Here is a 16,500-nt window from a genome sequence, read left to right as displayed (position 1 = left end):
AGATAGGTTGTAGTGAAGATACGAATGTAGTGAAGATCCGAATGTAGTAGAGATAAGGATTATTGAAGAGTAAAGTTTATTCAAAATGATTATGTAGTGAAGATAAGAACTACTTTTAGTGAACATCAGGGAGTACAATGATGATGGTATGGTAGAAATAACGGTGTAGTGAAGAAGAGGGTATAGTGAAGATATAATTAAGTGAAAATACGCTAGTAGTGAAGATTCACGTTAGTGAATATGAGGTTGTAGTGAACTTAACCTTATTGACCTGATCCCCCAAATCCTCCAAGCTACGTTCAAGGGCGGATCCAAAGCCAACCGAAAAGGTTATTTCTCTGTGTATTGTTAGTGGTGGTGGTGGTGTGTAGGTGTGTGTAATCATGTATTTGCACTGTATTAGGAGGGAGTTTTACACTCGTGGGGCCCCGTGTAAGTACGTTGTTTGTGTGAGCGGGAAAAATCTAAAGCCTTCCTTGAAATCAGCTTAGTCAAGATAAGGTCATATGAAGATGAGGTTGTAGTGAAGATTATAATGGGCCTTGCATAGTGAAGATAAAGGGATCAAGGAGAGGAGATATAGTAAAGAAGATTATAGTGAACACAAAAGGATTCAAGCTACGTGCAGGGTCGCCTTACGGACTCAATTGAACTTACATTTTAGGTCAAAGGCATCACTAGTACACCCCGTCCAGCCTTAAAGTTTATCCGTGCACACACACACACACACACACACACACACATACATATATATATATATATATATATATATATATATATATATATATATATATATATATATATACTATCCCTGGGGATAGGGGAGAAAGCATACTTCCCACGTATTCCCTGCGTGTCGTAGAAGGCGACTAAAAGGGGAGGGAGCGGGTGGCTGGAAATCCTCCCCTCTCTTGTTTTTTTTTTTTAATTTTCCAAAAGAAGGAACAGAGAAGGGGGTCAGGTGAGGATATTCCCTGTAAGGCCCAGTTCTCTGTTCTTAACGCTACCTCGCTAACGCGGGAAATGGCAAATAGTATGAAAAAAAAAAAAAAATATATATATATATATATATATATATATATATATATATATATATATATATATATATATATATATATATATTGGAAAGGAAATGCCTTGATGAATAAGTGATGCCAAGGTTTGTCCTACCTCAACGATTGTTGCAGCTGTCTGGTTGACCATTTCACCAATTCCAAAACGTCATTTTAAAGAAACACATTGAATTAAAGAAACTTGCAATGGAGGAGACTTTTCGCATTACAAGAGAGAAGAAACTTGCTTTTCAAATGGCAATACCGACATATTGGAAGAACCGGATGTTGGACTATTGCTATGATAGATTAAGGAATGAAAGCAATAGGCTACAAAATGACACTAAATTGTAAGTTGGACCATCTTATTAATAACAGCGACTGGACTAAGAACACAAACCCTTCTTTTGTGATAAACCTGTCTGATAAACAACTAGATAAAGATTCCTTGTGTGCATTAGGCTATGGATTAAGTTTTGTGTGCTCTAACAGGGAAGCCATCTGTGTAGATGTCACAATGTTAGTCTTTTTGTAATTTAGAGAAATACAGTAATTTAAGTAGTGATGAAATTAATATCTGTAAGATTTAGTGTATGCCAGTTTGTCAAAACCAGTGGAATCTAGTTGCCCTAAAAGATTTATAAGAGCTATTAACACCTGAAAAGAAGACAAGGATATAAATATTACTAAAGCAGATAAGGCTAACACTGTTGTGATTTTAGGCAAAGTAACTTTTTATCTAAATTGAATTTTCTTTTAAATGATGACACAACATATTCTAAACTCAGTAAAAATCCCTTACAAGCAGTTAATTCCCATTTCAATCGAGAAATAAAGGTGCTGTTGAAAGGTAATGGTTTTCTTATCAAAGTTTGTCATCTTTTTCCCCTTCATGCCCATATATGTATGGACTTATCAAAACACATAAACAGAATTTTCCAGCAAGACCTATAGTGAGTTCATTAGCCCCATCACATATAGATTGTCAAAATGGTTAGTTTCTTTATCAAACCATTTAGTGGGTAAGGTGTCAAATTCTAATATCATGAACAATATACATTTAGTCAACAAGCTAAACAATATCAATGCTAATTTTGATTTCAAACTAGTCAGCTTCGATGTTTCCTCACTTTTCACAAAAGTTCCAGTTGATGACCTTGGAGAATACTTATCTGATGTCTTGGATGATATTCACTTACCTGTTTCAAAGATTGTTTTCATTGATCTGATAAAATTATGTATAAAAGATTGTGTGTTTCAATTCAAAAGCGATTATTTTGCTCAAAAATTTGGTATGGCAATGGTAACCCTCTTTCACCTGCACTAAGTAATCTTTATATGGAATTTTTTGAAACAAAATTACTAAAGGATATTTTACCTTCTAATGCAATTTGGTTTAGGTATGTAGATGATGTTCTTTGTGTTTGGCCAACAAATGAAAATTTACAAATAGTTCTCCCCTTACTTAACAATTTAGTACCTTCCATCAAATCTACTGTAGAAAATGAAAATAATGGTATGTTACCATTTTTAGATTCCATGATCCATAGGCGAGGAAACAAGTTTAAGTTTAGCATATACAGAAAACCTACCAATGTCTGCTCATATATCCATTATTACTCATCTCAATATGACAGTTAAATTATCATCATTTCAGTATATATATATATATATATATATATATATATATATATATATATATATATATATATATATATATATATATATATATATATATTTTTTTTTTTTTTTTTTTTTTCATACTATTCGCTATTTCCCGCAATAGCGAGGTAGCGTTAAGAACAGAGGACTGGGCCTTTGAGGGAATATCCTCACCTGGCCCTCTTCTCTGTTCCTTCTTTTGGAAAATTAAAAAAAAAAATAAAAAAAACGAGAGGGGAGGATTTCCAGCCCCCCGCTCCCTTATATATATATATATATATACATATATATATATATATATATATATATATATATATATATATATACATATATATATATATATATATATAGAATCTTGTACCTTAATAATGTTGGGGTGCCACTCCAGTTCAAGAGAAACAGAGGCCATTTGAAGAAGAAAGAGACACTATCATATTCTAATCATCACACACATAGACATACCCACACACACAGGGTAACAGGGAGATCAAAATACTGCAGAAATATGAGACAAAAGGCAGCAGTGGTCAGACAAATGGCTTACATACTTAAGATGAAAAACTAAGTTTACACATCACAGCACAATTATCATGTGAAAAAGGACCATGGAGTACATTTCAAATAAAACTTAATCAAGAAAGCATATGAAGCTGGTCATAAGCAAAGCAAATTATTTGGACATTAGGTAGAGGAGTTCTGCACTCAGGCCCCATCTCTTGCACAGTATGTGTGAATGTTTGTGGCTATGCTTGCATGCAGGCATGGATGTGTGTGTGTGTGATTGTGTGCCAATCAAAATACCCAGATTTACAGCAAACTTAAGCAAATACAATGCAAGCTTCTGCACATCAAAACAGCATGACCGAGAATGACAAGTGACAGTTTAGATCAACTTTCTATTGTTTGTTTCATTGACTCCTACATGATAATAAACAATGACATGAAAAGGTGACTGACCCATCTACCTCAAATGGCTGATCTACTTGTTCCCTGTCAGTAAAACAGCTGCCAAGGCCTGTCAATAATTCTTCTGACTTAAATTTTGGTCTTAGAATAATTCTTTCACCAAAAGAGATACACCTTTGACAAGTCAGTATCAAAACAAAACTCATTTACATCACTTCTGCAACTTAATACAGTTCAGTAATATGACATAACCAAATTGTTTTTATGAAAGCTAGTAACTAGCTAAGCAACCAATTTCATATTGACCATGATTTATGGTTACCCACACAATACATTTTGCTCTATAAAGTGGGCAAATAAAACATAAAAAAATGTTCTGAAAAAGTGAATTTACAATATCATAGGTATATTTTTGGTATCAGAATGAAAAAATGTTGTTGCAATACCCTCTAAAATCATTAGGCAGTCTGCTATATCATAACATCAGTGATATATATATATATATATATATATATATTTCTTTCTTTTCTTTCAAACTATTCGCCATTTCCCGCATTAGCGAGGTAGCGTTAAGAACAGAGGACTGGGCCTTTGAGGGAATACCCTCACCTGGCCCAATTCTCTGTTCCTTCTTTTGGAAAATTAAAAAAAAAAACGAGAGGGGAGATTTCCAGCCCCCCGCTCCCTCCCCTTTTAGTCGCCTTCTACGACACGCAGGGAATACGTGGGAAGTATTCTTTTTCCCCTATCCCCAGGATATATATATATATATATATATATATATATATATATATATATATATATATATATATATATATATATATATTATTTATTATTATCATTATTATTATACTTTGCCGCTGTCTCCCGCGTTAGCGAGGTAGCACAAGGATACAGATGAAAGAATGACCCAACCCACCCACATACACATGTATATACACAAATGCCCACACACGCACATATATATATATATTTTTTTTTTTTTTTTTGCTTTGTCGCTGTCTCCCGCGTTTGCGAGGTACCGCAAGGAAACAGACAAAAGAAATGGCCCAACCAACCCCCATACACATGTATATACATACACGTCCACACACGCAAATATACATACCTACACAGCTTTCCATGGTTTACCCCAGACGCTTCACATGCCCTGATTCAATCCACTGACAGCACGTCAACCCCGGTATACCACATCGATCCAATTCACTCCATTCCTTGCCCTCCTTTCATATATATATATATATATATATATATATATATATATATATATATATATATATATATATATATATATATATATATATATATATACCTTGCAATCGCGGGAGACAGCGACAAAGCAAAATATATATATATATATATATATATATATATATATATATATATATGAATTGGAGCGATGTGGTATACCGGGGTTGACGTGCTGTCAGTGGATTGAATCAGGGCATGTGAAGCGTCTGGGGTAAACAATGGAAAGCTGTGTAGGTATGTATATTTGCGTGTGTGGACGTATGTATATACATGTGTATGGGGGGGGGGGGTTGGGCCATTTCTTTCGTCTGTTTCCTTGCGCTACCTCGCAAACGCGGGAGACAGCGACAAAGTATAATGAATATAAATAAATAAGTTTGTTGAGTATTCCTGGTATATTATATGGGAGGATATTGATTGAGAGGGTGAAGGCATGTACAGAGAATCAGATTGGGGAAGAGCAGTGTGGTTTCAGAAGTGGTAGAGGATGTGTGGATCAGGTGTTTGCTTTGAAGAATGTATGTGAGAAATACTTAGAAAAGCAAATGGATTTGTATGTAGCATTTATGGATCTGGAGAAGGCATATGATAGAGTTGATAGAGATGCTCTGTGGAAGGTATTAAGAATATATGGTGTGGGAGGCAAGTTGTTAGAAGCAGTGAAAAGTTTGTATCGAGGATGTAAGGCATGTGTACGTGTAGGAAGAGAGGAAAGTGATTGGTTCTCAGTGAATGTAGGTTTGCGGCAGGGGTGTGTGATGTCTCCATGGTTGTTTAATTTGTTTATGGATGGGGTTGTTAGGGAGGTGAATGCAAGAGTTTTGGAAAGAGGGGCAAGTATGAAGTCTGTTGGGGATGAGAGAGCTTGGGAAGTGAGTCAGTTGTTGTTCGCTGATGATACAGCGCTGGTGGCTGATTCATGTGGGAAACTGCAGAAGCTGGTGACTGAGTTTGGTAAAGTGTGTGAAAGAAGAAAGTTAAGAGTAAATGTGAATAAGAGCAAGGTTATTAGGTACAGTAGGGTTGAGGGTGAAGTCAATTGGGAGGTGAGTTTGAATGGAGAAAAACTGGAGGAAGTGAAGTGTTTTAGATATCTGGGAGTGGATCTGGCAGCGGATGGAACCATGGAAGCGGAAGTGGATCAGTGGGGGAGGGGGCGAAAATTCTGGGAGCCTTGAAGAATGTGTGGAAGTCGAGAACATTATCTCGGAAAGCAAAAATGGGTATGTTTGAAGGAATAGTGGTTCCAACAATGTTGTATGGTTGCGAGACGTGGGCTATGGATAGAGTTGTGCGCAGGAGGATGGATGTGCTGGAAATGAGATGTTTGAGGACAATATGTGGTGTGAGGTGGTTTGATCGAGTAAGTAACGTAAGGGTAAGAGAGATGTGTGGAAATAAAAAGAGCGTGGTTGAGAGAGCAGAAGAGGGTGTTTTGAAATGGTTTGGGCACATGGAGAGAATGAGTGAGGAAAGATTGACCAAGAGGATATATGTGTCGGAGGTGGAGGGAACGAGGAGAAGAGGGAGACCAAATTGGAGGTGGAAAGATGGAGTGAAAAAGATTTTGTGTGATCGGGGCCTGAACATGCAGGAGGGTGAAAGGAGGGCAAGGAATAGAGTGAATTGGAGCGATGTGGTATACCGGGGTTGACGTGCTGTCAGTGGATTGAATCAAGGCATGTGAAGCGTCTGGGGTAAACCATGGAAAGCTGTGTAGGTATGTATATTTGCGTGTGTGGACGTGTGTATATACATGTGTATGGGGGTGGGTTGAGCCATTTCTTTCGTCTGTTTCCTTGCGCTACCTCGCAAACGCGGGAGACAGCGACAAAGCAAAAAAAAAAAAGAAAAAAAATATATATATATATATGTATGTTTACCAAATGGCGTCCTAGCTTCGTCTCTTCTATGTATATCAACTGACTGTTATATTCCTCCCTTGTGTCTCCCCTGATGATGTGATTATTACACGAAAGTGCACTTGGGAACTTTTCATGTTTCATTTTCCCCATGGACTCGCAGGAAAATATATATATATATATATATATATATATATATATATATATATATATATATATATATATATATATATATATATATATATATATATATATATATATATATATATATATTGGAAAGGATCACAATTTTGAGCGTGATCAAGATATTCCGATAAGTCCACGGGGAGACACAAGAGAGAAATTTAACAGTCAGTTGACATACAAGGAAGAGACGTAGCTAGGACGCCATTTGGTAAACATGTGATTGACCAAGACAGAGAACGAGCGTATCATAAACTTATCATTTTACAAATTTTATCAACACTAAAGTTATCTAATTTGTATAGACCATCACTGATATTGAGATTGTAATTCTTTGTTCATTTGATAATAGAAGATTACTCCAGCTCTATTACCACTAGAAATATCATTGGATCTTCTATCATTAAATACACAAAGAATTATAATCCTATCATTAGTGATGGTGTATACAAATTAGATAACTTTATTCTGCACATTACCCTTCTATTAACCCCGTTATCGCTGTCGTTTATCCGTTTATTTCTGGCATTTTCCTCAAAGTATACCTGACTTTATAAGATATTTTTCTAAACGACTTTTGAAAGTATTTATGGTTTTAGCATTCACTACGTCTGACGGTAACTTATTCCAGTGTTAAACCACACCTATAGGAAAAGAAACTTTATCCCACGTCCGTACTACATTATTTAGCTTTGAGTTTTATTCCATTTGTCCTGGTAACCGCATTTTCTTGTATTTCGAAAAGATGCTCGAGGTTTACTTTATTGAACTTATTCAGAATTTTGAACACTTGGATTAAGTCGCTGCGAAGTCAACGTGTCTTAAGGGAGAAGAGATCCAATCATTACAGCCTCTCTTCGTATACCAGATTTCTAAAGGATGAATTCCAGATTTCTTCAACTTGCCTGTTGGCTGATAGAGAGAGAGAGAGAAAGAGAGAGAGAGAGAGAGAGAGAGAGAACCTACCTACGAGTATTTACGATCACAAAGAAATACTGAAAACAAAGGCCCCGCCGGGAATCAAACCCGGACCAACTGTTTATGAGGCAGATGTGCTAACCACTACACCACGGAGCCACTTGTCAGTGGCGGAAAAATCTCTTATATATTAACAAACGTGACTGAGGACTTAAAGAATCTGGTACAAACATAATGGTTATTGTGATAGATTATTAGTTTATGATAAATATGTATTGTGTTGCATTATAATGGTTGTTCAGAACCAAGATCTTTAAGCCTGAATCCTTAAGATTATATAAGATATAATAAAAACATGTTAGAAACATAAGAATTTGATTTTAAAGAACAGAACGCATTATCATGTGGGTATCTAAGTGAAAATGCAATACAATGAGTTAGTTTAAGGCAGGAGTATTTTATCTTTGAACAAAATATCTACATCTACGTCCCTGATCTTTCATCATCATTTCTTATGTTTACTACCAAGAATGTCTTTTATCTAACATGAAAATTCTGTATAGGTATTTGATTAATGTTCTCCAACGACGCGTTGTATAACTCTTCGTTAGTGAAGTTCATTTCGTGTAATGGATCATGCATTACAAAGTTGTGTCTATCCACACAAGTGTTACACGTCCCAGGTAAAGATATATTCTAGAGATAGTGTATATCTAACATATATATGTGTTTTATAAATATTTATAAAAAGTTTTCCTGAAGGATAATACCTAAGACTTTCGTATTAAAGTTGATCAGTTGTAAGTGACCAAGAATTACAAAGGTGTGTCCATTACCACAGGTGCTACTGATCCCGGGTAAAGGTATTTCACCATCTTTGTATCTTTAACCTTTCTAGTTATAGATGTTTCATCCCTGATTCCATCCTCACAATCGATGTATGTGGTTTGTGTTGTCTTAACATATCATTAGTCAGTTGAAGTGGAGAACATGCTTCTGAGCCTAGCCACTCTACTCTGTCTTCCACATGATATTCGAGAGGTGTTACCGGATTCCGCCGATACTATAAGTGCTTACGTCATGAGAGGGCTTCTTTTTTATAACTTTTGATGATTTATATTATTTGGGTTATGTATTTCGTTTTGTGATGTTAATAAGATTGTTGAAATTCACATATCATATTCTTTATTTGTCATTTAATGAACTCTAGTTTATCAAATTTGATTGTTTGTTGTTTTTTTTATATCAATATAGATTTTCTCTGAAAAATACTTTAGTTTAATTCATAAATGATATTTCTAAGTAACACGCGGATAATTTTTTCATTAGTGTTCATTATATGAGTATATATACTTACTCCTTTACTTATTTACATCTTACATACATACATACATACATACATACATATAAATCTCCAACAGCCAGGATCGAACCCGGCTCCCTTGTGTAAGAGGAGGGAATGCTACCACTAGGCTATGAGCCTGGCAAAATAGGAAATAACGTTATTCGAATACTATGTACTCGAATACCCTTCGTCTCACTTTGGTGGGCAACGGGGACTACACCGGTCATTTCCCAACAGGCGCACATAGCCAGCAGATGGCATTTTACCGAACCTAATTATAGATTGAGAGGTTTATTATTTTCTTAAGCGAAAAGTCCTTGTTTCCAAGTTTTGGAGAAACTGAAGTACCTTTCAATGGAAACATGAAGTAAAAAGCATAGAAATTTAACGTTTTCCCCGGTATCGCCTCTCCAGTCTGCTATCTGCTTGTGACTTCGCGATGACCTGCATGTGTCGGAATGATATAAGGAAGAAATAGCAAGGAATGATTAAACAGGAAAGCGATGGAAACGAAGAACATTTGCTCCCAGGATCGTGGTGGTGAAGGTGTTGGCCAGGGTGGTGGCTGGAGTTGTCTGTCGGTCCGTCAGGTGTGATGATGGCGACACGTCTACAAGGGACGGGTGGCGGGCGGATGATGGACATCTTCCCTTTACTTCCCTACGAATGATATTCATTATTTCTATTTCTCAAGCGCTGAACTTTAAATACTGCAGACTTGCCAGCCATGTCACAGCCGGTTGGAAGGTATGTAAACCACAGACACTTAGAGAGGGCGTTAGTGTGAAGATAGATTTATAAACCCGCCATATTTCGCGAGTAATATGCAGCAATATGATCCTTCCCCCTGCAACACTAGTACAGCCAGCCATGGTCATCACTGCAGAAGGAGACACCCTTCAACGCATCTTCACTACACCTTGAACCATACGTCACCTTCAACCCTCAACAAATGCACAGCGGAACTACAACCCTGTTGTAGGGTTTGACCTGAGGTCAACCTCACTACATGCTTATCTTCACTACAACCGAAAGACAAACAGACAGACAGACAGTCAGACAGAGGGCGTGAGAGAGAGAGAGAGAGAGAGAGAGAGAGAGAGAGAGAGAGAGAGAGAGAGAGAGAGAGAGAGAGAGAGAGAGAGAGAGAGAGAGAGAGAGAGAGAGAGAGAGAGAGAGAGAGAGAGAGAGACCGACTGATATCAATATAAAGAGGGAGAGAGAAGAAAGAAAGCAAGAGAGAGAGAGAGAGAGAGAGAGAGAGAGAGAGAGAGAGAGAGAGAGAGAGAGAGAGAGAGAGAGAGAGAGAGAGAGAGAGAGAGAGAGAGAGAGAGAGAGAGAGAGAGAGGGGAAAAGCGATTGATATCGACAGGGATAGAATTTGATATATATATAAGGAGGTAAATAGGGTGCGTAAGACAAGGGAGCAAATGGGAACTTCAGTGAAGGGCGTAAATGGGGAGGTGATAACAAGTAGTGGTGATGTGAGAAGGAGATGGAATGAGTATTTTGAAGGTTTGTTGAATGTGTCTGATGACAGAGTGGCAGATATAGGGTGTTTGGGTCGAGGTGGTGTGCAAAGTGAGAGGGTTAGGGAAAATGATTTGGTAAACAGAGAAGAGGTAGTAAAAGCTTTGCGGAAGATGAAAGCCGGCAAGGCAGCAGGTTTGGATGGTATTGCAGTGGAATTTATTAAAAAAGGGGGTGACTGTATTGTTGACTGGTTGGTAAGGTTATTTAATGTATGTATGACTCATGGTGAGGTGCCTGAGGATTGGCGGAATGCGTGCATTGTACAAAGGCAAAGGGGATAAGAGTGAGTGCTCAAATTACAGAGGTATAAGTTTGTTGAGTATTCCTGGTAAATTATATGGGAGGGTATTGATTGAGAGGGTGAAGGCATGTACAGAGCATCAGATTGGGGAAGAGCAGTGCGGTTTCAGAAGTGGTAGAGGATGTGTGGATCAGGTGTTTGCTTTGAAGAATGTATGTGAGAAATACTTAGAAAAGCAAATGGATTTGTATGTAGCATTTATGGATCTGGAGAAGGCATATGATAGAGTTGATAGAGATGCTCTGTGGAAGGTATTAAGAATATATGGTGTGGGAGGCAAGTTGTTAGAAGCAGTGAAAAGTTTTTATCGAGGATGTAAGGCATGTGTACGTGTAGGAAGAGAGGAAAGTGATTGGTTCTCAGTGAATGTAGGTTTGCGGCAGGGGTGTGTGATGTCTCCATGGTTGTTTAATTTGTTTATGGATGGGGTTGTTAGGGAGGTAAATGCAAGAGTCCTGGAAAGAGGGGCAAGTATGAAGTCTGTTGGGGATGAGAGAGCTTGGGAAGTGAGTCAGTTCTTGTTCGCTGATGATACAGCGCTGGTGGCTGATTCATGTGAGAAACTGCAGAAGCTGGTGACTGAGTTTGGTAAAGTGTGTGAAAGAAGAAAGTTAAGAGTAAATGTGAATAAGAGCAAGGTTATTAGGTACAGTAGGGTTGAGGGTCAAGTCAATTGGGATGTGAGTTTGAATGGAGAAAAACTGGAGGAAGTGAAGTGTTTTAGATATCTGGGAGTGGATCTGTCAGCGGATGGAACTATGGAAGCGGAAGTGGATCATAGGGTGGGGGAGGGGGCGAAAATTTTGGGAGCCTTGAAAAATGTGTGGAAGTCGAGAACATTATCTCGGAAAGCAAAAATGGGTATGTTTGAAGGAATAGTGGTTCCAACAATGTTGTATGGTTGCGAGGCGTGGGCTATGGATAGAGTTGTGCGCAGGAGGATGGATGTGCTGGAAATGAGATGTTTGAGGACAATGTGTGGTGTGAGGTGGTTTGATCGAGTAAGTAACGTAAGGGTAAGAGAGATGTGTGGAAATAAAAAGAGCGTGGTTGAGAGAGCAGAAGAGGGTGTTTTGAAATGGTTTGGGCACATGGAGAGAATGAGTGAGGAAAGATTGACCAAGAGGATATATGTGTCGGAGGTGGAGGGAACGAGGAGAAGAGGGAGACCAAATTGGAGGTGGAAAGATGGAGTGAAAAAGATTTTGTGTGATCGGGGCCTGAACATGCAGGAGGGTGAAAGGAGGGCAAGGAATAGAGTGAATTGGAGCGATGTGGTATACAGGGGTTGAAGTGCTGTCAGTGGATTGAATCAAGGCATGTGAAGCGTCTGGGGTAAACCATGGAAAGCTGTGTAGGTATGTATATTTGCGTGTGTGGACGTGTGTATGTACATGTGTATGGGGGGGGGCCATTTCTTTCGTCTGTTTCCTTGCGCTACCTCGCAAACGCGGGAGACAGCGACAAAGTATAAAAAAGGACAATGTGGGTGTTACCGGACTAACCCTTCGGTGCAGCTGTATGCCATCATCAGTCGACGAGTGTAAGAGTACAGCCTCGTCGAAGAAGCCCTCACTCCATCACCTACCCTGCTTCTGATTGTGGCACAACCTTAATTGCTCACGAGAGTCAGTGGGTTAGGAATGTATAAAAGTTAAAGGCATGAAAAACACAATTCTTCCTCTCTCACAATAAATCTTACTGGAAAGCTAGGAAGACATTTTATGCTTCTGGTAACAAATATGTGACAAATAAGGATAAATCGAAAGGTTTAGTGTTGTCCTATTCTCCCAACTTAGCTCATCTAAGACATGTTCTTAACAAACAGTTCTTGTAATGTTGCTTTCCAGTACAAATACACCATCAGCAAGGGCGTCCTGCTGTCAATGGATTGAACTAGGGTATGTGAAATGCCTGTGGTAAACCATGGAAAGGTCTGTGGGGCATGGATGTGGATAGGGAGCTGTGGTTTCGCTGCATTACACATGACAGCTAAGAGACTGAGTGCGAACGAATGTGGTGGCCTTTTTTGTCAGTTTTCCGGGCGCTACCTCGCCATTACTATTATCATAAATATCATCACTGATATCATAATCATTATCTATTATCATTATTATCAATTGTTATCATTTTTATTACCATCATTCCCGATATTATTGATATTGTTATTATTAATATTACTATTATCATCATCATTCAACATATATACATATATATCAATATGTTATTGATGCCCTTATTCTTTACATTATCATTATTGATATCATTATCATTAATATCAATATCATAATTATCATTATTACTATCATGACCTCTTGTGGGGCCACCATCCCCCACTGGGGCCCCGACACTACACCCTGACCATGTCATCCTCCCTCGCCACTGACAAAGGCATTTTACCATGGATGACTGACTGTCCATGGTGGATATAGCCATGGATGACTGTCCATGGTGGGATATAGCCATGGATGACTGTCCATGGTGGATATAGCCATGGATGACTGTCCATGGTGGGATATAGCCATGGATGACTGTTCATGGTGGATATAGCCATGGATGACTGTTCATGGTGGGATATAGCCATGGATGACTGAGTGTCCATGGTGGATATAGCCATGGATGACTGTCCATGGTGGATATAGCCATGGATGACTGTCCATGGTGGGATATAGCCATGGATGACTGTCCATGGTGGGATATAGCCATGGATGACTGTCCATGGTGGGATATAGCCATGGATGACTGTCCATGGTGGATATAGCCATGGATGACTGTCCATGGTGGGATATAGCCATGGATGACTGTTCATGGTGGGATATAGCCATGGATGACTGTATATGGTGGGATATAGCCAGGGATGATTTGGATAGCTGAATGAAATAGTTATTTACAATTGATCTTGATATCTCGTTATATAGAAATATGCAGTAATAATATGGCACATCCCCACACATTCCCGGAGACAGTTGGGTCACCAGACTCCACAGCCTTCATTGGGCTATCAGTCAAGACGCCAGAACCCCTCGCTATCCTCCGCCAAGTCATCACCAGACACTACAGCTTCAGACTTCACCTTGTGGGCCATATCATCAGTCACAACTTCAGACTTCACTTCTTCGGTCACATCATCAGTCACAACTTGAGACTTCACCTCTTCGGTTACATCATCTGTCACAACTTCAGACTTCACCTCTTCGGCTACATCATCTGTCACAACTTCAGACTTCACCTCTTCGGCTACATCATCAGTCACAACTTCAGACTTCACCTCTTCGGCTACATCATCTGTCACAACTTCAGACTTCACCTCTTCGGCCACATCATCAGTCACAACTTCAGACTTCACCTCTTCGGCTACATCATCTTTCACAACTTCAGACTTCACCTCTTCGGCCACATCATCAGTCACAACTTCAGACTTCACCTCTTCGGCTACATCATCTGTCACAACTTCGGACTTCACCTCTTCGGCTACATCACCAGACACAGCTGTCAGACTCACGCACACTATCATTAATTTTTCATTAGGTATTTGTCATTATCATTTTACTGTGAGTTACATTGAGTTAGATGCATGTTGCCACGGGCTCACTGTTCCCACGGGCTACTGTTAATCAGGATGTTTGAACACGTAAGAGCTGATCTGTTATTTGAACACGTTGTTGAATGGGTGTTGACGGACTCCCATATAATCCCTGCCAGTGTGACCTGAGGAGACACACTGGCCAGCATCGTCACACTGTTCACTAGAGTGTGTCGTAGTGTGTCATAAGACTATAGCCCAGAGTACTACAGATGGACGTACACGTTTTGTTGTAATAAATCTACAAAGGCCGCCTGATCTTCATTGAGTACCACAGACGAAGAAGACCTGATTTCCTTCCTCTCAACTCAGCCTTACAAATGGTGGCAGTGACGTAAGAACCCACGTGACCACAGACGACCGTCACATCTACTTCATATTTCTACGTCTGGTGTTGCCAGCAGTCATACAAGCCTACCTGACACAGTTCTGGTGCTCCCTCCTGTGGACGTTAAGGGCGGAACCCACGGCCAGCTACGTGCTCCATCACCCGTACCTCAATGCAGTGAAGATACGCCTTTATTGTATTGCTGACACTGTGTCGCTTGCAAGGGCATCAAGACAGCGCCACCGCCGTGCGGTGTTGTCATCACATCCAGACGTGTCAAGCAAGGTCAGCCAACCTGCCAACACCAACGTGGAGGTCATCTTGTCAACCGCTCCAGAGACGCGTCATCATCAGCCGTGGCGACATCCCAGACGTCAGCATCGCGTGGTCCAGCCCTTGTCGCTCACTCAACTTTCCTGCTAGCGAGTCGCTACTCTGCCCACATCTCCACCTCGCTACACCCAGCGAGCCACTACTCTGCACACATCTTAACCTCGCTACATCCAGCGAGCCACTACTCTGCACACGTCTTCACCTCGCTACACCCAGCGAGCCACTACTCTGCACACATCTTCACCTCGCTACACCCAGCGAGCCACTACTCTGCACACATCTTCACCTCGCTACACCCAGCGAGCCACTACTCTGCACACATCTTCACCTCGCTACACACAAAACGCCTACGTAAGCGAATCTCCCATTCAGATAAGAACTGTGTCAAAATGGTTCACTCTGTGAGGTATGCTCCTTTTGTGCGTTACTAGTTCCTAGTCTATAAATATAGACATTTATATACGTTTGGGTAATATGATTATTCATCTTTGTAGTTTAGCAAATTAATCTAAGTTTTCAGTTATTCTTGCATATATTCTTTCTTATGTTTTCATACATTGGTACTATTGTTTTTAGTGATGATTACTTTCATATATAGAGTCCATTACTGATATGTTATACTATTATGTGCACCTCTCATATACAGAGTCTTGTATTCATATTTTATACTGTTATGCCAGCCTTTTATTGCCTTTATTTCATTACAGTATTTTCAAATGATATTCATGTTGTGTATTTTGTATTTAGTCAATAGTGTTAATTATATTTTAGATATTTTGGGGGCTATTAATTACACACTTTATGTAAGATTGTATTACAAATCCAATGAAATTCCACGCGGTAATCGTAAATGTTCATATGTACTTAGGAATTTACCTAGAATCCCTTATTATAAACGGAACCAGCCTTCTAAAATGGCGACGTCACACAAAGTTGTTTTGACAGATTCTGGTGACACAGATGACCCACAGAAACCTTCTCACACGTTACCACACCCACACCCACCTCCCCCGCCACCTCACAAAAACTCCTTCACTAAAATCCTGTTTTCACACTAAAACAAGCTAGGGAACCACACGAGTTATTTGATGGTAAACTGTCAAATCGCAATCTTTCTAGACAGCAACACGGAAGCAGATGTCATTCATTATGATTTTATTCAACCATTAATGGGGCGCACTCAACTTGTTCAATGCTCGGACTTTTACCCATCCCTTCAAAGTATCTCAAATGAAAATCTCGA

The sequence above is a fragment of the Panulirus ornatus genome, chromosome 70 (assembly GCF_036320965.1).
Source record: "Panulirus ornatus isolate Po-2019 chromosome 70, ASM3632096v1, whole genome shotgun sequence".
Classification (NCBI taxonomy): Eukaryota; Metazoa; Arthropoda; class Malacostraca; order Decapoda; family Palinuridae; genus Panulirus; species Panulirus ornatus.
The sequence above is the reverse complement of the archived record's forward strand: the minus strand, read 5'-3'. Positions refer to the sequence as shown.